This window comes from Macaca fascicularis, chromosome 3, assembly GCF_037993035.2.
Source record: "Macaca fascicularis isolate 582-1 chromosome 3, T2T-MFA8v1.1".
NCBI classification, from domain to species: Eukaryota; Metazoa; Chordata; class Mammalia; order Primates; family Cercopithecidae; genus Macaca; species Macaca fascicularis.
In genome coordinates, this window is record NC_088377.1 from 154,117,170 (window position 1) to 154,143,230 (window position 26,061).

Genomic DNA, 26,061 nt, shown 5'->3' on the forward strand with positions numbered 1-26,061 from the left:
CTAGCTGCAGGGATTTTTTTTTTTCAGTTTTTAATTTTTTAATTTTAATTTTTTTTTATTATACTTTAAGTTCTAGGGTACATGTACACAACGTACAGGGTTGTTACATATGTATACTTGTGCCATGTTGGTGTGCTGCACCAATCAACTCGTCATTTACATCAGGTATAACTCCCAATGGCATCCCTCCCCGCTCCCCCCTCCCCATAATAGGCCCCGGTGTGTGATGTTCCCCTTCCAGAATCCAAGTGATCTCATTGTTCAATTCCCACCTATGAGTGAGAACTTGCAGTGTTTGGTTTTCTGTTCTTGCGATAGTTTGCTGAGAATGATGGTTTCCAGCTGCATCCATCCATGTCCCTACAAAGGACATGAACTCATCCTTTTTTATGGCTGCATAGTATTCCATGGTGTATATGTGCCACATTTTCTTAATCCAGTCTGTCACTGATGGACATTTGGGTTGATTCCAAGTCTTTGCTATTGTGAATAGTGCCGCAATAAACATATGTGTGCATGTCTCTTTATAGCAGCATGATTTATAATCCTCTGGGTATATACCCAGTAATGGGATGGCTGTGTCATATGGTATTTCTAGTTCTAGATCCTTGAGGAATCACCATACTGTTTTCCACAGTGGTTGAACTAGTTTACAATCCCCCCAACAGTGTAAAAGTGTTCCTATTTCTCCACATTCTCTCCAGCACCTGTTGTTTCCTAACTTTTTAATGAATGCCATTCTAACTGGTGTGAGATGGTATCTCATTGTGGTTTTGATTTGCATTTCTCTGATGGCCAGTGATGACGAGCATTTTTTCATATGTCTGTTGGCTGTATGAATGTCTTCTTTTGAGAAATGTCTGTTCATATCCTTTGCCCACTTTTTGATGGGGTTGTTTGTTTTTTTCTTGTAAATTTGTTTGAGTTCTTTGTAGGTTCTGGATATTAGCCCTTTGTCAGATGAGTAGATTGCAAAAATTTTCTCCCATTCTGTAGGTTGCCTGTTCACTCTGATGGTAGTTTCTTTTGCTGTGCAGAAGCTCTTTAGTTTAATTAGACCCCATTTGTCAAGTTTTGCTTTTGTTGCCATTGCTTTTGGTATTTTAGACATGAAGTCCTTGCCCATGCCTATGTCCTGAATGGTATTCCCTAGGTTTTCTTCTAGGATTTTTATGGTATTAGGTCTAACATTTAAGTCTCTAATCCATCTTGAATTAATTTTCGTATAAGGAGTAAGGAAAGGATCCAGTTTCAGCTTTTGACTTATGGCTAGCCAATTTTCCCAGCACCATTTATTAAAAAGGGAATCCTTTCCCCATTTCTTGTTTTTCTCGGGTTTGTCAAAGATCAGATGGCTGTAGATATGTGGTATTATTTCTGAGGACTCTGTTCTGTTCCATTGGTCTATATTTCTGTTTTGGTACCAGTACCATGCTGTTTTGGTTACTGTAGCCTTGTAGTATAGTTTGAAGTCAGGTAGCATGATCCCTCCAGCTTTGTTCTTTTGACTTAGGATTGTCTTGGCAATGCAGGCTCTTTATTGGTTCCATATAAACTTTAAAGCAGTTTTTTCTAATTCCGTGAAGAAAGTCATTGGTAGTTTGATGGGGATGGCATTGAATCTACAAATTACCTTGGGCATTATGGCCATTTTCACGATATTGATTCTTCCTATCCATGAGCATGGTATGTTCTTCCATTTGTTTGTGTCCTCTTTTATTTCACTGAGCAGTAGTTTTGTAGTTCTACTTGAAGAGGTCCTTGTAAGTTGGATTCCTAGATATTTTATTCTCTTTGAAGCAATTGTGAATGGAAGTTCATTCCTGATTTGGCTTTCTGTTTGTTTGTTACTGGTGTATAGGATTGCTTGTGATTTTTGCACATTCATTTTGTATCCTGAGACTTTGCTGAAGTTGCTTATCAGGTTAAGGAGATTTTGGGCTGAGACAATGGGGTTTCCTAAATATACAATCATGTCATCTGCAAACAGGGACAATTTGACTTCTTCTTTTCCTAACTGAATACCCTTGATTTCTTTCTCTTGCCTGATTGCCCTAGCCAGAACTTCCACCACTGTGTTGAATAGGAATGGTGAGAGAGGGCATCCCTGTCTCGTGCCAGTTTTCAAAGGGAATGCTTCCAGTTTTTGCCCATTCAGTATGATATTGGCTGTGGGTTTGTCATAAATAGCTCTTATGATTTTGAGATACATTCCATCAGTACCGAATTTATTGAGAGTTTTTAGCATGAAGGGCTGTTGAATTTTGTCAAAGGCCTTTTCTGCATCTATTGAGATAATCATGTGGTTTTTGTTTTTGGTTCTGTTTATATGCTGGATTACGTTTATTGATTTGCGTATGTTGAACCAGCCTTGCATCCCAGGGATGAAGCCCACTTGATCATGATGAATAAGCTTTTTGATGTGCTGCTGGATCCGGTTTGCCAGTATTTTACTGAGGATTTTTACATCCATGTTCATCAGGGATATTGGTCTAAAATTCTCTTTTTATGTTGCGTCTCTGCCATGCTTTCATATCAGGATGATGTTGGCCTTGTGAAATGAGTTAGGGAAGACTCCCTCTTTTTCTATTGATTGGAATAGTTTCAGAAGGAATGGTACCAGCTGCTCCTTGTACCTCTGGTAGAATTCAGCTGTGAATCCGTCTGGTCCTGGACTTTTTTTGGTTGGTAGGCTATTAATTATTGCCTCAATTTCAGAGCCTGCTATTGGTCTATTCAGGAATTCCACTTCTTCCTGGTTTAGTCTTGGGAGAGTGTAAGTGTCCAGGAAATTATCCATTTCTTCTAGATTTTCTAGTTTATTTGCATAGAGGTGTTTATAGCATTCTCTGATGGTAGTTTGTATTTCTGTGGGGTTGGTGGTGATATCCCCTTTATCATTTTTTATTGCGTCTATTAGATTCTTCTCTCTTTTATTCTTTATTAGTCTTGCTAGCGGTCTATCCATTTTGTTGATCTTTTCAAAAAAATAACAGCTCCTGGATTCACTGATTTTTCGAAAGGATTTTTGTGTCTCTATCTCCTTCAGTTCTGCTCTGATCTTAGTTATTTCTTGCCTTCTGCTAGCTTTTGAATGTGTTTGCTCTTGCTTCTCTAGTTCTTTTAATTGTGATGCTAGGGTGTCAATTTTAGATCTTTCCTGCTCTCTCTTGTGGGCATTTAGTGCATAAATTTCCCTCTACACACTGCTTTAAATGTGTCCCAGAGAGTCTAGTATATTGTGTCTTAGTTCTCATTGGTTTCAAAGAACATCTTTATCTCTGCCTTCATTTTGTTATGCACCCAGTAGTCATTCAGGAGCAGGTCGTTCAGTTTCCATGTAGTTGAGCGGTTTTAAGTGAGTTTCTTAATCCTGAGTCCTAGTTTGATTGCACTGTGGTCTGAGAGACAGTTTGTTATAATTTCTGTTCTTGTACATTTGCTGAGGAGTGCTTTACTTCCAACTATGTGTTCAATTTTGGAATAAGTGCTATGTGGTGCTGAGAAGAATGTATATTCTGTTGATTTGGGGTGGAGAGTTCTGTAGATGTCTATTACGGCTGCTTGATGCAGAGCTGAGTTCAATTCCTGGATATTATTGTTAACTTTCTGTCTCATTGATCTGTCTAATATTGACAGTGGGGTCTTAAAATCCCCCATTATTATGGTGTGGGAGTCTAAGTCTCTTTGTCGGTCTCTAAGGATTGCTTTATGAATCTGGGTGCTCCTGTATTGGGTGTATATATATTTAGAATAGTTAGCTCTTCTTGTTGAATTGATCCCTTTACCATTATGTAATGGCCTTCTTTGTCTCTTTTGATCTTTGATGGTTTAAAGTCTGTTTTATCAGAGACTAGGATTGCAACCCCCCTGCTTTTTTTGTTCTCCATTTGCTTGGTAGATCTTCCTCCATCCCTTTATTTTGAGCCTATGTGTGTCTCTGCACATGAGATGGGTCTCTTGAATACAGCACACTGATGGGTCTTGACTCTTTATCCAATTTGCCAGTCTGTGTCTTTTAATTGGAGCATTTAGCCCATTTACATTTAAGGTTAGTATTGTTATGTGTGAATTTGATCCTGTCATTATGATATTAGCTGGTTATTTTGCTTGTTAGTTTATGTAGTGTCTTCCTAGCATCAATGATGTTTACAATTTGGCATGTTCTTGCAGTGGCTGGTACTGGTTGTTCCTTTTAGTGCTTCCTTCAGGAGCTCTTGTAAGGCAGGTCTGGTGGTGACAAAATCTCTCAGCATATTTTTGTTGGTAAAGGATTTTATTTCTCCTTCACTTATGAAACTTAGTTTGGCTGGATATGAAATTCTTGGTTGAAAATTATTTTCCTTAAGAGAGTTGAATATTGGCCCTCACTCTCTTCTGTCTTGGAGAGTTTTTGCTGAGAGATCTGCTGTTGGTCTAATGGGCTTCCCTTTGTGGGTAACCGGACCTTTCTCTCTGGCTGCCCTTAACATTTTTTCCTTCATTTCAACTTTGGTGAACCTGACAATTATGTGTCTTGGAGTTGCTGTTTTCGAGGAGTATCTTTGTGGCACTCTCTGTATTTCTTGAATATTGGCCTGCCTCACTAGGTTGGGGAAGTTCTCCTGGATAATATCCTGCGGAGTGTTTTCCAACTTGGTTCCATTCTCCCTGTCACTTTCAGTTACACCAATCCAATGTAGATTTGGTCTTTTCACATACTCCCATATTTCTTGGAGGTTTTGTTGCTTTTCTTTTTACTCTTTTTTCTCTAAACTTCTCTTCTTGCTTCATTTTGTTCATTTTTATCTTCAATCACTGATACCCTTTCTTCCACTTGATAAATCAGCTACTGGAGCTTGTGCATGCATCACATAGTTCTCATGCCATGGTTTTCAGCTCCATCAGGTCATTTAAGGTCTTCTCTACACTGTTTATTCTAGTTAGCCATTCATCTACTCTTTTTTCAAGATTTTTAGCTTCTTTGTGATGGGTTCAAATGTCCTCCTTTAGTTCAGAGAAGTTTGTTATTACAGATCATCTGAAGCCTTCTCCTCTCAACTTGTCATAGTCATTGTCTGTCCAGCTTTGTTCCATTGCTGGTGAGGAGCTGTGTTCCTTTGGAGGAGAAGACGTGCTCTGATTTTTAGAATTTTCAGCTTTTCTGCTCTGGTTTCTCCCCATCTTTGTGGTTTTATCTACCTTTGGCCTTTGATGATGGTGATGTACAGATGGAGTTTTGGTGTGGATGTCTTTTCAATTTGTTAGTTTTCCTTCTAACAGTCAGGACCCTCAGCTGAAGGTCTGTTGGAGATTGCTGGAGGTCCATTCCAAACCATGCTTGCCTGGGTATCACCAGTGGAGGCTGCAGAACAGCAAATATTACAGAATGGCAGATGTTGCTGCCTGATCCTTCCTCTGGAAGCTTCGTCTCAGAGGGGCACCCAACTGTATGAGGTGTCAGTCAGCCCCTACTGGGAGATGTCTCCCAGTTAGGCTGCTCAGGGGTCAGGGACCCACTTGAGGAGACAGTCTGTCCGTTCTCAGATCTCAAACTCCATGCTGGGAGAACCACTACTCTCTTCAAACTGTCAGACAGGGACATTTAAGTCTGCAGAAGTTTCTGCCTTTTGTTCAGCTATGCCCTGTCCCCAGAGGTGGAGTCTACAGTGGCAGGCAGGCCTCCTTGAGCCGTGGTGGGCTCCACCCAGTTCGAGCTTCCTGGCCGCTTTGTTTGCCTACTCAAGCCTCAGCAATGGAGGATGCCCGCCCCCTCCCCAGCCTTGCTGCCACCTTGCTGTTTAATCTCAGACTGCTGTGCTAGCAGTGAGTGAGGCTCCCTGGTCATGGGACCCTCTGAGCCAGGCACGGGATATAATCTCCTGGTGTGCCGTTTGTTAAGGCCATTGGAAAAGCACAGTATTAGGGTGGGAGTGTCTCGATTTTCCAGGTACTGTCTGTCATGGATTCTCTTGGCTAGGAAAGGGAATTCCTGGACACCTTGCACTTCCTGGGTGAGGCCATGTCCCACCCTGCTCCATGGGCTGCATCCACTGTCTGACAAGCCCTAGTGAAATGAACCTGGTACCTCAGTTGGAAATGCAGAAATCACCTGTCTTCTGTGTTGCTCACACTGGGAGCTGCAGAGTGGAGCTATTCCTATTCGGCCATATTGGAATCTCTCGACTTCTGTTTCGTTCTTTTAAATCTTTATACATTACTTTTTCTTCTTTCCCTGAAATTATTTTGTTATTGTTTCTCTAGCTTCTTGATTAGAATATTTTATTCACTTTAATGTATTTACTTAAAATTATAAATTACATCACACAAACAGAAACATAGAGAGGGATATATCTGTATTCCCCACACACAACTTGGATTAGTACTAATAATTTGGCCAATTTGCTTCATTTATTTAAGAAATAAGATATTTTTGGTATTAAGTCTCTGGTGTATCCTTCACTAGAGATAACTACTATTCAAAATTAGGTATTCAGGGGGGTGGAGCAAGATGGCCAAATAGGAACAGCTCCAGTCTCCAACTCCCAGGGCGAGCGACACAGAAGACAGGTGATTTCTGCATTTTCTTTTTTTTTTTTTTTTTTTTTTTGAGACGGAGTCTCGCTCTGTCGCCGAGGCTGGAGTGCAGTGGCCGCATCTCAGCTCACTGCAAGCTCCGCCTCCTGGGTTCACGCCATTCTCCTGCCTCAGCCTCCCGAGTAGCTGGGACTACAGGCACCCGCCACCTCAGCCGGCTAGTTTTTTGTATTTTTTTAGTAGGGACGGGGTTTCACCGTATTAGCCAGGCTGGTCTCGATCTCCTGACCTTGTGATCCGCCCGTCTTGGCCTCCCAAAGTGCTGGGATTACAGGCTTGAGCCACCGCGCCCGGCCCCGATTTCTGCATTTTCAACTGAGGTACTGGGTTCATCTCACTAGGGAGTGCAGGACAGTTGGTGCTGGTCAGCTGCTGCAGCCCGACCAGCGAGAGCTGAAGCAGGGCAAGGCATCGCCTCACCTGGGAAGCACAAGGGGGAAGGGAATCCCTTTTCCTAGCCAGGGGAACTGAGACACACAACACCTGGAAAATCAGGTAACTCCCACCCCAATACTGCGCTCTACCAAGGATCTTAGCAAACGGGCACACCAGGAGATTATATCCCACACCTGGCCGGGAGGGTCCCACACCCACAGAGACTCCCTCATTGCTAGCACAGCAGTCTGTGATCTAACCGCAAGGCAGCAGCGAGGCTGGGGGAGGGGCGCCCGCCATTGCTGAGGCTTAAGTAGATAAACAAAGCGGCTGGGAAGCTCGAACTGGGTGGAGCTCACAGCAGCTCAAGGAGTCCAGCCTGTCTCTGTAGACTCCATCTCTGGGGACAGGGCACAGCTAAACAACAACAACAACAACAACAGCAGCTGAAACCTCTGCAGACGCAAACGACTCTGTCTGACAGCTTTGAAGAGAGCAGTGGATCTCCCAACACGGAGGTTGAGATCTGAGAACGGACAGACTGCCTGCTCAAGTGGGTCCCTGACCCCTGAGTAGCCTAATGGGGAGACATCCCCCACTAGGGGCAGACTGACACCCCACACCTCACACGGTGGAGTACACCCCTGAGAGGAAGCTTCCAAAGCAAGAATCAGACAGGTACACTCGCTGTTCAGCAATATTCTATCTTCTGCAGCCTCTGCTGCTGATACCCAGGCAAACAGGGTCTGGAGTGGACCTCAAGCAATCTCCAACAGACCTACAGCTGAGGGTCCTGACTGTTAGAAGGAAAACTAACAAACAGGAAGGACACCCACACCAAAACCCCATCAGTACGTCACCATCATCAAAGACCAGAGGCAGATAAAACCACAAAGATGGGGAAAAAGCAGGGCAGAAAAGCTGGAAATTCAAAAAATAAGAGCACATCGCCCCCTGCAAAGGAACGCAGCTCATCGTCAGCAATGGATCAAAGCTGGACAGAGAATGACTTTGACGAGATGAGAGAAGAAGGCTCCAGTCCATCAAACTTCTCAGAGCTAAAGAAGGAATTACGTACCCAGTGCAAAGAAACTAAAAATCTTGAAAAAGGAGTGGAAGAATTGATAACTAGAATAATTAATGCAGAGAAGGCCATAAACGAATTGACAGAGATGAAAACCATGACACGAGAAATACGTGACAAATGCACAAGCTTCAGTAACTGACTCGATCAACTGGAAGAAAGAGTATCAGCAATTGAGGATCAAATGAATGAAATGAAGCGAGAAGAGAAACCTAAAGAAAAAAGAATAAAAAGAAATGAACAAAGCCTGCAAGAAGTATGGGATTATGTAAAAAGACCAAATCTACGTCTGATTGGGGTGCCTGAAAGTGAGGGGGAAAATGGAACCAAGTTGGAAAACACTCTTCAGGATATCATCCAGGAGAACTTCCCCAACCTAGTAGGGCAGGCCAACATTCAAATTCAGGAAATACAGAGAACGCCACGAAGATACTCCTTGAGAAGAGCAAGTCCAAGACACATAATTGCCAGATTCACCAAAGTTGAAATGAAGGAAAAAATGTTAAGGGCAGCCAGAGAGAAAGGTTGGGTTACCCACAAAGGGAAGCCCATCAGACTAACAGCAGATCTCTCAGCAGAAACTCTACAAGCCAGAAGAGAGTGGGGGCCAATATTCAACATTCTTAAAGAAAAGAATTTTAAACCCAGAATTTCATATCCAGCCAAACTAAGTTTCATAAGTGAAGGAGAAATAAAATCCTTTACAGATAAGCAAATGCTTAGAGATTTTGTCACCACCAGGCCTGCCTTACAAGAGCTCCTGAAGGAAGCTCTAAATGTGGAAAGGAAAAACCAGTACCAGCCACTGCAAAAACATACCAAATTGTAAAGACCATCAATGCTAGGAAGAAACTGCATTAACTGATGGGCAAAACAACCAGCTAGTATCATAATGGCAGGATCAAGTTCACACATAATAATATTAACTTTAAATGTAAATGGACTAAATGCTCCAATTAAAAGACACAGACTGGCAAACTGGATAAAGAGTCAAGACCCATCAGTTTGCTGTATTCTGGAGACCCATCTCACATGCAGAGACATACATAGACTCAAAATAAAGGGATGGAGGAAGATCTACCAAGCAAATGGAGAACAAAAAAAAGCAGGGGTTGCAATCCTAGTCTCTGATAAAACAGACTTTAAACCATCAAAGATCAAAAGAGACAAAGAAGGCCATTACATAATGGTAAAGGGATCAATTCAACAGGAAGAGCTAACTATCCTAAATATATATACACCCAATGCAGGAGCACCCAGATTCATAAAGCAAGTCCTTAGAGACCGACAAAGAGACTTAGACTCCCACACCATAATAATGGGAGATTTAAAGACCCCACTGTCAATATTAGACAGATCAATGAGACAGAAAGTTAACAATAATATCCAGGAATTGAACTCAGCTCTGCATCAAGCAGCCGTAATAGACATCTACAGAACTCTCCACCCCAAATCAACAGAATATACATTCTTCTCAGCACCACATAGCACTTATTCCAAAATTGAACACATAGTTGGAAGTAAAGCACTCCTCAGCAAATGTACAAGAACAGAAATTATAACAAACTGTCTCTCAGACCACAGTGCAATCAAACTAGGACTCAGGATTAAGAAACTCACTTAAAACCGCTCAACTACATGGAAACTGAACGACCTGCTCCTGAATGACTACTGGGTGCATAACAAAATGAAGGCAGAGATAAAGATGTTCTTTGAAACCAATGAGAACTAAGACACAATATACTAGACTCTCTGGGACACATTTAAAGCAGTGTGTAGAGGGAAATTTATGCACTAAATGCCCACAAGAGAGAGCAGGAAAGATCTAAAATTGACACCCTAGCATCACAATTAAAAGAACTAGAGAAGCAAGAGCAAACACATTCAAAAGCTAGCAGAAGGCAAGAAATAACTAAGATCAGAGCAGAACTGAAGGAGATAGAGACACAAAAATCCTTTCGAAAAATCAGTGAATCCAGGAGCTGTTATTTTTTTGAAAAGATCAACAAAATGGATAGACTGCTAGCAAGACTAATAAAGAATAAAAGAGAGAAGAATCTAATAGATGCAATAAAAAATGATAAAGGGGATATCACCACCAACCCCACAGAAATACAAACTACCATCAGAGAATGCTATAAACACCTCTATGCAAATAAACTAGAAAATCTAGAAGAAATGGATAATTTCCTGGACACTTACACTCTCCCAAGACTAAACCAGGAAGAAGTGGAATTCCTGAATAGACCAATAGCAGGCTCTGAAATTGAGGCAATAATTAATAGCCTACCAACCAAAAAAAGTCCAGGACCAGACGGATTCACAGCTGAATTCTACCAGAGGTACAAGGAGCAGCTGGTACCATTCCTTCTGAAACTATTCCAATCAATAGAAAAGGGGAATCCTCCCTAACTCATTTTATGAAGCCAATATCATCCTGATACCAAAGCCTGGCAGAGACGCAACATAAAAAGAGAATTTTAGACCAATATCCCTGATGAACATGGATGCAAAAATCCTCAATAAAATACTGGCAAACCGGATCCAGCAGCACATCAAAAAGCTTATTCATCATGATCAAGTGGGCTTCATCCCTGGGATGCAAGGCTGGTTCAACATACGCAAATCAATAAACGTAATCCAGCATATAAACAGAACCAAAAACAAAAACCACATGATTATCTCAATAGATGCAGAAAAGGCCTTTGACAAAATTCAACAGCCCTTCATGCTAAAAACTCTCAATAAATTCGGTACTGATGGAATGTATCTCAAAATCATAAGAGCTATTTATGACAAACCCACAGCCAATATCATACTGAATGGGCAAAAACTGGAAGCATTCCCTTTGAAAACTGGCACGAGACAGGGATGCCCTCTCTCACCATTCCTATTCAACACAGTGGTGGAAGTTCTGGCTAGGGCAATCAGGCAAGAGAAAGAAATCAAGGGTATTCAGTTAGGAAAAGAAGAAGTCAAATTGTCCCTGTTTGCAGATGACATGATTGTATATTTAGGAAACCCCATTGTCTCAGCCCAAAATCTCCTTAAGCTGATAAGAAACTACAGCAAAGTCTCAGGATACAAAATGAATGTGCAAAAATCACAAGCATTCCTATACACCAGTAACAGACAAACAGAAAGCCAAATCAGGAATGAACTTCCATTCACAATTGCTTCAAAGAGAATAAAATATCTAGGAATCCAACTTCCAAGGGATGTAAAGGACCTCTTTAAGGAGAACTACAAACCACTGCTCAGTGAAATAAAAGAGGACACAAACAAATGGAAGAACATACCATGCTCATGGATAGGAAGAATCAATATCGTGAAAATGGCCATACCGCCCAAGGTAATTTATAGATTCAATGCCATCCCCATCAAGCTACCAATGAATTTCTTCACGGAATTAGAAAAAACTGCTTTAAAGTTCATATGGAAACAATAAAGAGCCCGCATTGCCAAGACAATCCTAAGTCAAAAGAACAAAGCTGCAGGGATCATGCTACCTGACTTCAAACTATACTACAAGGCTACAGTAACCAAACCAGCATGGTACCAAACAGAGATATAGACCAATGGAACAGAACAGAGTCCTCAGATATAATACCACATATCTACAGCCATCTGATCTTTGACAAACCCAAGAAAAACAAGAAATGGGGAAAGGATTCCCTTTTTAATAAATGGTGCTGGGAAAATTGGCTAGCCATAAGTAGAAAGCTGAAACTGGATCCTTTCCTTACTCCTTATACGAAAATTAATTCAAGATGGATTAGAAACTTAAATGTTAGACCTAATACCATAAAAACCCTAGAAGAAAACCTAGGGAATACCATTCAGGACATAGGCATGGGCAAGGACTTCATGTCTAAAACACCAAAAACAATGGCAACAAAAGCCAAAATTGACAAATGGGATCTCATTAAACTAAAGAGCTTCTGCACAGCAAAAGAAACTACCATCAGAGTGAACAGGCAACCTACAGAATGGGAGAAAATTTTTGCAATCTACTCATCTGACAAAGGGCTAATATCCAGAACCTACAAAGAACTCAAACAAATTTACAAGAAAAAAACAACCCCATCAAAAAGTGGTCAAAGGATATGAACAGACATTTCTCAAAAGAAGACATTCATACAGCCAACAGACACATGAAAAAATGCTCATCATCACTGGCCATCAGAGAAATGCAAATCAAAACCACAATGAGATACCATCTCACACCAGTTAGAATGGCATTCATTAAAAAGTTAGGAAACAACAGGTGCTGGAGAGGATGTGGAGAAATAGGAACACTTTTACACTGTTGGTGGGATTGTAAACTAGTTCAACCATTATGGAAAACAGTATGGTGATTTCTCAAGGATCTAGAACTAGAAGTACCATATGACCCAGCCATCCCATTACTGGGTATATACCCAAAGGATTATAAATCATGCTGCTATAAAGACACATGCACATGTATGTTTATTGTGGCACTATTCACAATAGCAAAGACTTGGAATCAACTCAAATGTCCATCAGTGACAGACTGGATTAAGAAAATGTGGCACATATACACCATGGAATACTATGCAGCCATGAAAAAGGATGAGTTTGTGTCCTTTGTAGGGACATGGATGCAGTTGGAAACCATCATTCTCAGCAAACTATCGCAAGAACAGAAAACCAAACACCACATGTTCTCACTCATAGGTGGGAACTGAACAATGAGATCACTTGGACTTGGGAAGGGGAACATCATACACCGGGGCCTATCATGGGGAGGGGGAGGGATGCCATTGGGAGTTATACCTGATGTAAATGACGAGTTGATGGGTGCTGACGAGTTGACGGGTGCAGCATGCCAACTTGGCACAAGTATACATATGTAACAAACCTGCGCATTATGCACATGTACCCTAGAACTTAAAGTATAATAATAAAAAATAAAAATAAATAAAAAAAATTAGGTATTCATCATGTTTTTATATTTAGCATATACGTATGCCCACAAGCAATATAGACTTTATGTAAGGTCTTAAAACTTTGTGTAATTGGATCACACTCTTCACATCCTTTTGCTAATTGATGTTGTTTTTGCTTAATGCATTATATGTTTAAGATTTATCATCATATTGATGAGTCTAGGGGAAAAATTCATTATTTGGGATAATACTAAAAAAAGCAGAAAAGCGAGTGAAGGAAGGTGATATGAGAGTTCAGACACTGCTATAGAGTGTAGGCAGAACTTCAGTTGCCATCATGTTTGCAAATCAACTGTCATCTTTGCCATTTCTTTGTCCAGAGTTCTTCATTAAGTTTATTCAGAATTTTCTTATGGTACCCAAGTGGAAACCACTTAGATAATGTGATTAATATTATTAAAATTTGCTTTTCATTTAGGGGCCATACATTTTGTAAAGGCTGTTTCTTTTTTAGTTTAAAATTAGGACACTAAAAATCATTTCAAAAATAGTTGAATTTTCTGTGTGTAGGGATAACAAAGTAATACTGGTGAATCTGCTTAACTCTGTTCCTTGGAGTAGGATGAATACTGAATGTTCATCCACCTCTTTTCTTAGATTTCTTTTTTTTCCCTCTCTCTCATCTGTTGTACTCCATCTTAATTAAATACAGTACAGAACTAAAATATCTAATAGCTTGATGTTCCAAGTTCTGAATTTTAATGCAGCATACTTTTATTTCCTTTTTAGTATAAAAATTTTTTGATGAATTTTTACTTAGGAGAGAAATGTCAATTTTAAAATGGGGGATGTCTCTTCTTCTGATTTAAGGCATTTGAAACTACAATAAGGCCTTAAAATTGGCACTTTACATGGTGTTTCACAGAAGACCCCATTCTACAAGGTTGTCCTGAGCTAGATGGTTTGCCTGCATCATGACATTGAATCTTTCATAAAAGCATTCTGCGATGTCTCCATGTCAAAATTGTATATTATAAGTTAAAGTGTCATGTGCAACTCAGGAAGCTTCCCTAAAAAGGAGTGTGTCCTTCCTCACACATCTTGCTTCCTGATGACTGGAATGCAAGCAGATAGTTGGAGCTTGAGTAGTCATTGAGGACCATGAGGTGGTATTCATGTATTGTGTGCAGTGGAGCAACAAGACAAAGGAGCCTGGTAATCATGGAGCTGCCATGCTGCCCTTTATAGTTTGCTTCCAGGCTGCATGGAGTACTTTATGGAGTGCTTTTTCTGAAAAAGCAGACACAAATCTACTTGCTAACCCTATCCTAATGGCAGTACTTACCCGTGTATCTGCCCTCATTCCTTCCTCCCCACTAATGGTATAATCACCATTAATCCTTCCTTTTTTGTTGTTTTTCTTTAGGGTTTTTTTAAGACAGGGTCAGCTCTGTCACCCAGGCTGGAGTGCAGTGATACATTCTTGGCTCACTGCAACCTCTGCTTCCCGGGCTTAAGTGATCCTCCCTCCTTAGCCTCCTGAGTAGCTGAGACCGTAGGCATGTACCACAATCCCTGGTTAATTTTTAATTTTTATTTTGTAGAAACGGGGTTTCACTGTGTTCCCAGGCTGGTCTTGACCTCCTGGGTTGAAGAGATCCACCCACCTTTGCTTCCCACAGTGCTGGGATTACAGGTGTGAACCACTGTGCCTGGCAAATCACCATTTGTCCTTCTGATTGAACTTCCAATAGGCTTCTCACCACAGTCCACTACCTGTTTCCAAGGCTGCAGAATGTTTGTGCCCTGGAATTGGCTCCTTCCTTAGCAGGAAGTACAAGGGTAGGATAGGAAGGTTCTCTAATTAATAAGGACAGTAGTTATTGGTGTCCTGTGGTTACTCTGGAGTCCACTTGGAGAAAGTGAGGGTGGAGAGCTAAGAGGACTTTGTGACTCCTTTGCTTGTAGAGTTTTTTTTTGTCTTTTTTTTTTTTTTTTTTTGAGATGGAGTCTCACTCTTGTTGCTCAGGCTGGAGTGCAACGGCGCGATCTCGGCTTACTGCAACATCTGCCTCCCAGGTTCAAGCGATTCTCCTGCCTCAGCCTCCCAAGTAGCTCGGATTACAGGCATGCGCCACCACGGCTGGCTAATTTTTGTATTTTTAGTAGAGACAGGGTTTCTCCATGTTGTTCAGGCTAGTCTCAAACTCCTGATCCATCCACCTCGGTGATCCGATGGATCACCTCGGCCTGGTGATCCATCCACCTCGGCCTCCCAAAGTGCTGGGATTACAGATGTGAGCCACCGGGCCAGGCTGTAAAGTTTTATTTCTGTTGTGATAATAGGCTGTCTGAACTGATATCCTGCGGGCTAACTGATGGCCATGCCTTAGTCCTCAGTCTTACGGAGTGTTCTCATTTCTGATTCCTTGCTTTCTGGCTTCTTAGTTCAGGTTCGACTCCCCAGCTCTGGCCAGCCTTCTCACCCCTTAGATTTCTTACTTGCTCCTTATGAAAGGCTAAATGTTTTCCATATTTCAATCTCAGTTGACCCAAATACTCAGTGGGTTGCAAACATGGACCATATTATTTAACATCACATAGCCTTTTATTAAAATGGTTTTTTGACATTATGCCATCTGTTTACATTGATGAATGCAATAATAAGTAGCTATATAAAACATAAGCAAATATATTGTCTCATATCACTAACTGACTTTTCAAAGAGAACTCCTGGGAGAAATTTCTCTCAAATCTCCATGCCAAAAAAAAAAAAAAAAAGAGTTGTATTTGTTCTTAGTAATGGAAATGTTTTTAATGCTATGTCTCTGTGACTTCTGTAACTATTAAGTGTCCATTCCTATTTTTACTGCAACAAATGCAACCAAAATTTGTGGTTCATCTATAGCTTACCTGTGATTTTATCTTATTTTTTCCATCCCAATTTTATAATATCATTTTAACCTCGTGTGTGTCTATTAAATAAGCTGTCTTAAATTCTTTTTAGGAGGATCTACAATAAAACACAACCATAATTTAAAGGCTGCATTATTAATTTCCTGCATTAGAGATTCTAATGTTGTATTAAGTGTTGCCTTTGCCATCTATGTCCAGCATTAAACCTAACTTCTCCATTGTCTGCAGGAATGTTTGAAGCAATTGTGATCTAAGATATATCAGTTGTTGAGATTCCATTGAGTGTAAATTCAATCCTATGGATCTGGAAAAGATTATGGGATATAAACAGATGGAACCAAGGGACAGATGCCTGGGAAAAGTGATGAGGCCTGGAGATGTACAAGCAAGATTTTGGAGTTTACACCAAAGGTGATAGCGTTAGCAGTCAGCATAGGAGATGTCTAGGGAGAGGTAAAAACAGAAGAGCACAGCTCTGAAACCAAAACCTGGGGTAACCTCTCCAGGAAGAGGAGGAGTTTGAAAAGGAGACTAAGACAAAGGGTAGGAGAAAATCAGGGTAGAAACTGGAGTTCCAAAAGCGCAGGCTTACTAGTATCAAAAGTAACGACGACATCTTAATCAATGGGCATAACAACTACGAACTCCTTGGTTTGTTTATTCACTGCTGAATCCTGAGGGTAAGTTTGATAGAATGAGGGAGCAGAATCTACATGGCAGAAGGTTGGGAGAGAATAGGTAGTGGTCAATGAAATGCAACATAAACCATTCCCTCTGATTTCTTGTCAGTGTAACATGGGCATGAAATTGGACTGAATCCAGAGGGGAGGCAGGGTCAAGGGTTGTTTTCCATTTTGTTTATTGACTTTTCTTTTTCTCTTTCTCCAACCACAGTGAGAATTAATGATTATGAACTTGGAGAGAAAAATAAGATTCTGAAGTTTGGGATGGAGGGAAATGGCAGAAAAGGATCAGAGAGAGAGAGCCTGGGAAGATGACGGTTTTTTGAAGGCAGAAGTGTCATCTCTTCTGAAAGAAAAGATAGGAATGAATGAAGGTAAAGACAGATGTTTTGATGTAAATAGAAGGTGAAATGAAGGAATATAAAAGTGATGGCTCAATATTTTCAGGAAAGTAAGAAGGAGAAGGTTTTCAGTAATAGTGCGAATAAAGGAGAGAGGTGGGTTAGTCTTGATATAAACAGCCACTGTAGGGTGAAAGGAATCAAAAAGAGTCACAACAAAAAAACCCCAGAAGTGTGGAGAAAGGCAGTTCAACAGTTCCAGAAACTCTGATGAAAATGTACCATGTTAAGACATTGTGCTAGGCACAGGATCAGAGAAGATACAATCCCTTTCATCATGGAAATCACACTTAGTAGGAGAGCAGCTACATGGGACAGAACCAGTTGACAGTAGATAAAAGTGAAACATTAGCATAGTCACAGGATGATTTTCAACAATGTTTGCCAGACTTAGAACAGGAGGAGAGGATGTTGAGTTGAGGGCTGTGAAGATTCGAGTCAGCTCCTGACCTTATGTCAGTATTAACAAGGGCAGCCTTGATCTTGGTGAACATGATGAGCAGTCCAAGAAAGGAGTACGAAGAATAAGGGCCAGCATTGGTCTTGTGTGGAGGGAGTGAAAATGGGGTCAGGTGAAGAGGTATCACTTCCAACAGGACCATCAAGTTAGACATCTTTTAAAGGATAAGAGGCCCAGAGGTTAAGCCCTGATAGCGGGTCACTGAGACACTGTGGAGGGAAATGGATAAGCCAGGAGTGTTGTGAAGGTGTAATAAGGGCTGCACATGTCATAATGGGATCTAAACAAATAGGAGGCATACAAGGCTTATGGGAAGTTGGCTCCCCAGAAATCTGAGAGAAACTAAGACATGTAAAGTCCTGCTCACCCATGAAAGTTTCTAAATACAGGAGCTCTGATTCTAAAGTCATCTCCATTTATATTGGTTTACCTTTTTAAGACACTTTGTTGTTTCAGAGCTACCTTGCCATGGAGATTCATTACCTTTTCTCTGCTCTTTTCTTCCTTGGCCTGCTGTCTACCTCAGGTAAGGCTTTAGTAATAGTAAAGGAAACATTTGAGTGAATGAGAAGCCAGCATGAAATGGCATAAACAACCATCTATTGCCAGTGTTAATTAGTAACTGCTCAATGAACATTTGTTGGATGAATTGTTTTAATGGATGAATTAGTTTCTCCTTCTAGTCTAAAAAATATAATCGAATTTGAAGAATTCCATGATTCCCTTTCTATTTCATGCCAAATTTCTCGTCTCAACGCTGGGATAGACTTAGGTTTTTTCCAAGAAAGGGAATTTAGAGATTATATCCTCTGCCCTCTCATTTGTTAAATAATGATTTTGAGAGCTTGAGTACAGGTCCTCTAACTCCCAGTACACCATGAAAATGGAATATCCACTCTCATCTTTCTCTGCCTGATCGAAGCAAGGTGCAGGTAGTGAGTTTGCTGTGAACCTTAAATGTGGTAATTCGTGTCAAGGGATTTTAGGAAATACTTGGCAAATAGAAAGTGCTTAAGAAATGTTAACTAATATTATTATCATTATTACTATTTTCACTTTTTTTTTTTTTTTTTTTTTTTAGTTTATCTTCTTCAGTAATTTCTTCTTTCAGTTCAGAATATCCTCAAGCAGGATGAGCCTGGAGAAAAACTGTGAAATTATTGGCATTCACCTTTAAAACCATAAAATGATAAGGGCCTGATGGATAAGAATCAAAAGAAAGGAATGGTGGGCTGGGCACAGTGGCTCATGCCTGTAATCCCAACACTTTGGGAGGCTGAGGTGGGTGGATCATGAGGTCAGGAGTTCCAGACCAGCCTGACCAACATGGTGAAACCCTGTCTCTACTAAAAATACAAAAATTAGCCAGTCGTGGTGGCACATGCCTGTAATTCCAGCTACTCAGGAGGCTGAGGCAGGAGAATCGCTTGAACCCAGGAGGTGGAGGTTGCAGTGACTTGAGATCGTGCTACTATACTCTAGCCTGGGCGACAGAGCAAGAGTTCGTCTCACCAAAAAAAAAAAGAAAGGAATGGTGGAGAGATAATGTAAGGAAGATGAAAAACATTGATGGTATAAAGGAGAGAAGAGGGAGGAGGAGCCAATGATGGCACAGAAGGAATTTGTGAGGGATTTAGAAAGTTGTGGTGCCGTTAATAGAAATGTGAACGCAGGGAAAGGGAGCTGATTGAGATGCAGCCGGTGAAAATGATTTTAGAAATTGTTACCTTGAAGTGACAGGGAGACATCTAACAGGAAATAATGCAGTAGAGATATGAGAGTAGGAAGAAGCTCGTGGCTGATGATAAACATTGTGGGATCCTTCCAAAAAAGGATGACAATGAAATTATATGAATAAATTACTACCTCAAGGGCAATTCTCCCTGTCTCCTTTCTCTTTCTCTTGTGCCTGTTCTGGACATGGTGGTGATAAGTGTCTGTATTAGTGGAGGACAAGGGCAACACAGAAAATATTCACTCTCTTTTCTTCCTTTTTTCTCTTCCCTCTTCTCACCCTCCTTACTCTTCTCCCCTCTACCTTTCGATTTTTTTCTTGTTCCTGAACATATAAGGAAGCTTACAAATTACATACAATACACAGGTTTTTTAAAAGTGAAATAATTAGTAAGATGATTCAGGTAGAGGAAAATCATCTTAGAAAAAAGTAATTTGCAAGAGTGATGATGTTGTTTTCCAAAATGGCCCTGGGTGAGGTCACCGAAAGTGGAAGGTAGTAGAAGTCCTTGACGTGGATTTCAGATAGGAATGGAGTGGTATGGGTTGCCTCCTGAGAAATTGTGCCTAAGATTTATGCCCCAGTGGCCCTCACCTGCCTGCAATGGCAGAACATCCAGCATGCATGATGTTCAGTACTGATCTTCTAGAAAGCCCAGCATGGGGCTCTCTCTTGGGATTGTCCAATAATGCTGGGCTTATGTAGTCCAAAGGGAGTTCAACTGTTTTCTGCACCAAGTGAGGTGTACCTGCAGAGCCTGTCAGTCCCTTCTGAAATATATTTTTTAAACTGATTAATAACTATTTTGCTACCATGGGCCATTCTCATCAATATTTTCCCGCAAAGCTTTATATTTGAAGTCTCTTGCAAGTAAGTATATCCTTGTTTTTGTTCATCTATCTGTTTATTTTTAGGAAGTGAAGGTGCTTATGAAGTCATTAGTATCATGGACTGTAAAAATCAAACATTGTGTAATTCTCAGAATACAACTAGACACTGCTCTCATGGGAAGGAGATTGAACTATGTGTCTTGCGTCTTGGAAAAATTGCAAAGCGACTGACTAACCATGAAGAAATAGCAAATTAGGAAGACAGGATGATCAATTTCCTTGTCTTATTAAAAAATAAAGTCTGCTTTCTTTTCTCTCTCCTTTTATTCTCTAGTGACACATTTATTTATTGACAGTTTGGACAAAAGTTTATCAAGGAACTTTTCACGCTTAGAATGAATTACAACAAGAACCAACATTTTCTTAGTTCCAGCAGATGAGAGAATACATGCTTGAGAAACGAAAAGAATAGCTGTCCTGTTTGGGTTGTAGGGGAAAGTTTTGGGAAGTGTGAAGTAGGGGAGGGAAGGATCTGGGGTGACAATTATAGTGTGACATACACTGACAAGGGCAGATGTGAAAAGAGATTATCAGGTTTTACTATTACAAATGGAGTTTTCCCTTAGTGTTTTGCAGGAGATTTTGGTAAAGACTTAATTAGCTTTAAAATTTTTATTTTTTGTTAAAATATTTGATTGTAACATTTTAGTGCTTGCATTACTAAAGTGAATACTTTATCCAGCTTTACAAGCCAAATACACTCCACCCAGACCAGACCTGAAAAGGTAGGAAAGTGATTCTTGGAGCCTGGGACTCCTTTCCATTGTTCCTGGCTTCTATGATGCCTATGATACCTGCAGCCCAGTACCTTTCCTCCACAGTTCCCTGATTCCACTATGCTAGCTTCCCTCTGAAACCACTGTGTTAAATTTTTAGGAAAATATGGGATGATGGAACAATTCTAATTTGGGTAGAAAAGACCGCCTACCCATGCAGTAGTATCTGTATTATTTTTTCTTTCTTTCTTTCTTTTTTTTTTTTGAGATGGAGTTTCACTCTTGTCGCCCATATTGGCCACACCATCTTGGGTCTCACCATCTTGGCCAGGCTGGTCTGGAACTCCTGGCCTCAGGTGATTCACCGGCCTTGGCCTCCCAAAGTGCTGGGATTACAGGCGTCAGCCACCGCGCCCGGCCTGCATTTTAAATAGGCAGCTTATTGCTGGTAGGTGAATTTCAGACTACATAACTAAAGAATTTAAGGCAAATATAGGAGGATCAGTCAGGATTCTGGCTGGAAACTGATGAGACATTGGAAGAAGTTCACAATATAAGGGTGGGGCTCCGGCACTGAAGGAGGGGTCTGGAAGCACCGGGGGCAGGAGCAATGAAGGGAAGAAAGGCTTCAACTGACTCCTCGACCTGAAGGCCCACAGCCGGGAACACCAGCAAGGAGAACACAAGAGAATGCACGGGAAAAACACAAGTCAAAAACAATGGTTTGTCTTTTGTTATTATTAACAGGATGGAGGAGCAGCAGGAAGGTTTATCAACGGAAATATTCGTACTGATGAGCCTAGAGGAAGAGGTTTTGTTTGCCTGTTTAAGAATTAAGGGTGGCAGCAGTAGGCTCTGCCTTTGGGGTCGAGGTGGCCAGTTAGAAGGGCGTGCTACTTTCCCTGGGTCCCGCCCCTCCCCAGGTGAGCTGGGTCCCTTTGTGATGCTGATGAAAACGCCTAGGAGGGAGATATGACAATGACTCGCTCCTACCCCCTACCCCAGTCCTTTCCACCCCAGAGTAGGCGACTTCCCGCTCCTCGTCTTGGGACCTAACCCCAGGAAGTCAGATGTCCTTGTCCAGCAGGTCGCCTGGCTCGAGGCAGCGGACGAAGCGGTCCAGGCACAGCCAGCTGCAGGGAGCGGCCTTGGCGGTGCTGCTCGTGGCCCTGGTCAGTGAGCGCACGCACTCCCGGACTAAGGTAACCCGCGCGGAGGGGACCCAGCTCCCAGGTGGCCATCCCAGTTCCCACAAAGCCCTCCCTGACCTTTAGATCTGGAAATTATAGCCCCAGCCCCCGGTCCCAACGCCATGTGCTTTTTAAAAGGTGCGAAGGTGCATGGAAAACGTAGACTGTACTATTGATGCTTCTCATGCTATAAATGCATTTCCTGTTTCTGTACTCAGTAATCCCTCCCCTCACAAATACCTAGGGCTGGTTGGTCTAGTTTTCCAATTGGTCTCCCAGTCTCAGGCTTGCTCTCAGATTCATTCTCCTTGCTTCCACCAGGGAGATGGAGAGAGGGAAGAGGGGAGGAAGAGGGGAAGAGAGATGATTCTATGGCTTATCTATTTGTGTGTGTGTGGAAGCGGGGGGACTGAATTTTAATTCATGTGTTTATGGATATGTGAACCCAAGCAAATAAATGAAAACCAGTAACAACAGCAATAATAGAAACAACCAGGCAAAACGATTATCATAACACTTGCAGTGCTCGCTTAATTGCCTATGTGAGATAGGAACTATTAGTATCACCTGCGTACTGATGCAGAAACTGTGGCACCTGAGAGGTTGAATAACCTTCTTGGGATCTTGCAGGTTGTAAAGGGTGATGCTGGGATTCAAATCCAAGCACATAAGAAAGCAACCAGATACAAACTTGAGGCAACCTATCAAGACAAATGCTGGGGCAGGCTTACAGCAGGCAATACCAACAAGCTTGATTGAGCGAAAATTGGGTGTTATTTAATTTCTATAGAAGTAGATGTGTTGCCTTTTAAGTGAAATGGTAGTGTTACCGGAAAGGGGTCCCGATCCTGACCCCTTTCCACTTACTTCTTGGATCTCACTCAAGAAAGAATTTGGGACGAATTCATAAAGTGAAAGCAAGTTTATTAAGAGATTAAGTAAATAAAATAATGGTTACTTCATAGTCATAGCAGCACTGAGGGCTGCTGGTTGGCTATTTTTATGGTTATTTCTTTATTATATCTAAATAAGGGGTGTATTATTCACGAATTTTCAGGTAAAGGGATGGGCTGTTTCCAGAGCTGAGGGTCTCTCCCCTTTTTAGATAGGATAACTTTTGAACGTTGCCATGGCATTTGTAAACTGTCATGGCGCTGGTGGGAGTGTCTTTTAGCTAATGCCATGTAATTGGCGTATAATAAGCAGTGAGGACGACCAGAGGTCACCATCTTGATTTTGGTGGGTTTTGACTGGCTTCTTTACTGCATCCTGTTTTACCAGCAGGGTCTTTGTGACTTGCATCTTGTGATTCTAGTCCTGTTGACCTCCTGTCTCATCCTGTAACTAAGAATACCTAACCTCCTGGGAATGCAGCCCAGTAGGTCTCAGCTTTATTTTACTCAGCCCCTATTAGAGATGGAGTTGCTCTGGTTCAAATGCCTCTGACAGTAGGGAGCAGGAAATAACAGGAATTGAAGATAATTTACAAAACAGGAGCCAATTTTAAAACACAGTTCCTATTTACAAATATGCTTTCAGTTTATAATATCTCCAATGGACTTGGTTAGAAATATAGATGTTTTGTGAGAGACTGCAGTTCTTTTAAGAAAAGTATGTGCATTACTATTAGAAAGACATCAGTTGGAATGAATCTGGATCTAGCCACATTAAGATAAGACAGCGATGCCAAAAGGCTTTGAACTTAATCATGATACATTCAGTAGCGTGATGCTTTATTCTTGGGGTTAACAAACCAGAAAATAGAGTGCATATCAATATATTTACCTGTGAATTTATACTAATTGGTTGACCAAAATATATGTTAGACAATGCTTGCTTATTTTACAAGCAATGTTAAGAACATTAATAAAATGGATTTGAAATTCTCAGCTTAAAAAACAAACAAAAAATGAAAAAAAAAATCACCATTTTCGAGTTTCCATCTCCCTGAGCTGCATTCTGGAAGTCCCTGCCAGCTGAAAGATTTCTGAGAGACTCTACCAGAACTAATTAGCTAAGCAGTCTTGGGACCTCCCCACACAGCCAAGGAAACAGTTATTGGAATCTTTGCTCTTTGAAAATCTTTGTTCTCTGAAAACAAGTAGCCATACTTTGATATCAACTTAATTCAGAGAGTTTACTGGATATTTACTGTATTTTCTGCATGGTCTCAGTTTAAACACAAATCTGTATTTGAGAGTCTCTTGGTCTCACTTATGTAGCAATACCATTTATGCTTCCATAGTATAAATTATTTCATATAGTTGCCTGAGATAATGGGATAATGTTTTACCGATCAAATTGACAAAGATCATATTTAGTGCTGGTTTCTAAAATCACATCAGTATGAATCAGGAAACTTTAAATGCTCTTAATTTTTTTTCACCATCTAAATAGATTTAATTAGTAAAAAATCACCTTTTTTAGTCACATGGTCTCATATGTAGCATCATGGTTGCAATGGTAGTGCAAGTCTGGGGACAAAGAACTTTGAAAGGCTCCAGTGGTAGCCATGGGATCAGTTCTTTAAATGATATAATTTTATTAGTAAAGATGTCACCTTTACTATAAAAAACTCAATTCTTTTCAATAACTAGGCAGAAGAGATGCAGTGATATAGATAAGCCGTATGAGCTATATCTATCTACATATATTACATATGTTACAAACCGTATAATTCCACTGCTAGTATTATACAAGAAGTCATTAGAAATATGGAAGAGATTAAGGTATATTTGTTATATTTTTTCCCTTTTAGTTGAAATTCTCTCGTATATGACCATATATGTTGTAGTTCCTCACTCTTCTCATTCTCTTTTTTTTCCTGAAGCCCCTTCATCTTGCCCATAACGTCAGTTATTTTCTGTCTATAAAGACTGCACATTTACCTCTCCTCTCACAGCACAGCCAAGTAACTAAATTGATACTTCTACTTGGGTGTCTCAAAGACATTTCAAATTCAGTAGCCCAAAATTGAACTTAGGTTTTTCTGTCTGGTCTGCTTCCAAGTTCCTATGAGGAAACAATGTCATTCCTATACTAAAGTTACTTAGTGACCTCCCATAGCTCTTAAAATAAGGCTCTGCCATGGTAATTATAAGGGTGACTATCAAATTCTAGAAATTAATACGACCAAGCCAGGTAATTTGTTAAATGTCTTCCTTTAGGTTGTTAAATACCATACTAAACTGCTAGACATTCTAAACCAAGTAGAAATACACCAGATATCTGACCCCACCATTCTTTTAGCTCAATTGGTAATTTTTAACTTTCTTTCCAAAGAAACTTATTATGGGTAGTAAAAAGGTGATCCTTAAAATGCAGTTGAGTTTCTGGAATGAAAAGCACAAAATGTATAATGATTTTCATATTGAGTTTTATCAACATTTATTATCCTAAGAAATATTTTCTCGTGGATATAAGGTAGAGTTCTTTTGTCTGTAACTCAGGAAAACCACTGGTACAGGATCAGAAATAGATGGGTTATTTAATTAGCATTCCTTAAATCATTTGTGCAGCATTATTCTCTTGGACTCACCTTTGCAAAGAATTGAACAAAAAAGAAGCCAAAGAAGTAGACAGAAAATAAACCAGTCCACTGTGCTCAAAGAGCACACAGTCTTATGAAGATGATGAACATGAAGTCAACTCTGTAGTGTTGAGAGCACTGGTTCTCCAGAGCAGCACTTCTCATCAGGGGCTGCACATTAGACTCACCTCAACACAAGTTCAGATGCCCAGGCTGTACTTCAGAATCTCTGGAGGTATGACACACAATGTGCATATTGTGGTCACCCAGACTGGAGTGCAGTGGCGTGATCTTGGCTCACTGCAACCTCCACCTCCTGGGCTCAAGTGATTCTCCAGCCTCAGCCTCCTGAGTAGCTGGGATTACAGACACATGCCACCACACCCAGTTAATTTTTGTATTTTTTAGTAGAGATGGGGTTTCGCCATATTGGCCAGACTGGTCTCAAACTCCTGACCTCAGGTGATCTGCCCACCTTGGCCTCCCAGAGTGCTGGGATAACAGGCGTGAGTCACTGTGCCTGGCCCACAATGTGCATTTTTAAAAGCTCCCCAGTTGATTACAGTGAGCAGTAAAGTTGGAGAATTAAGTACGAA

General features: G+C 40.8%; 1 long non-coding RNA gene across 1 annotated transcript; it reads left to right on the top strand.

The window, feature by feature from the left end:
• Positions 1-17,719: 17,719 nt before the first annotated feature.
• On the top strand, positions 17,720-20,296 carry LOC123572233 (uncharacterized). The gene is made up of 3 exons (XR_006696616.1): positions 17,720-17,931; positions 18,487-18,702; positions 20,055-20,296. It is a non-coding gene; the product is annotated as an uncharacterized lncRNA (long non-coding RNA).
• Positions 20,297-26,061: the final 5,765 nt, after the last annotated feature.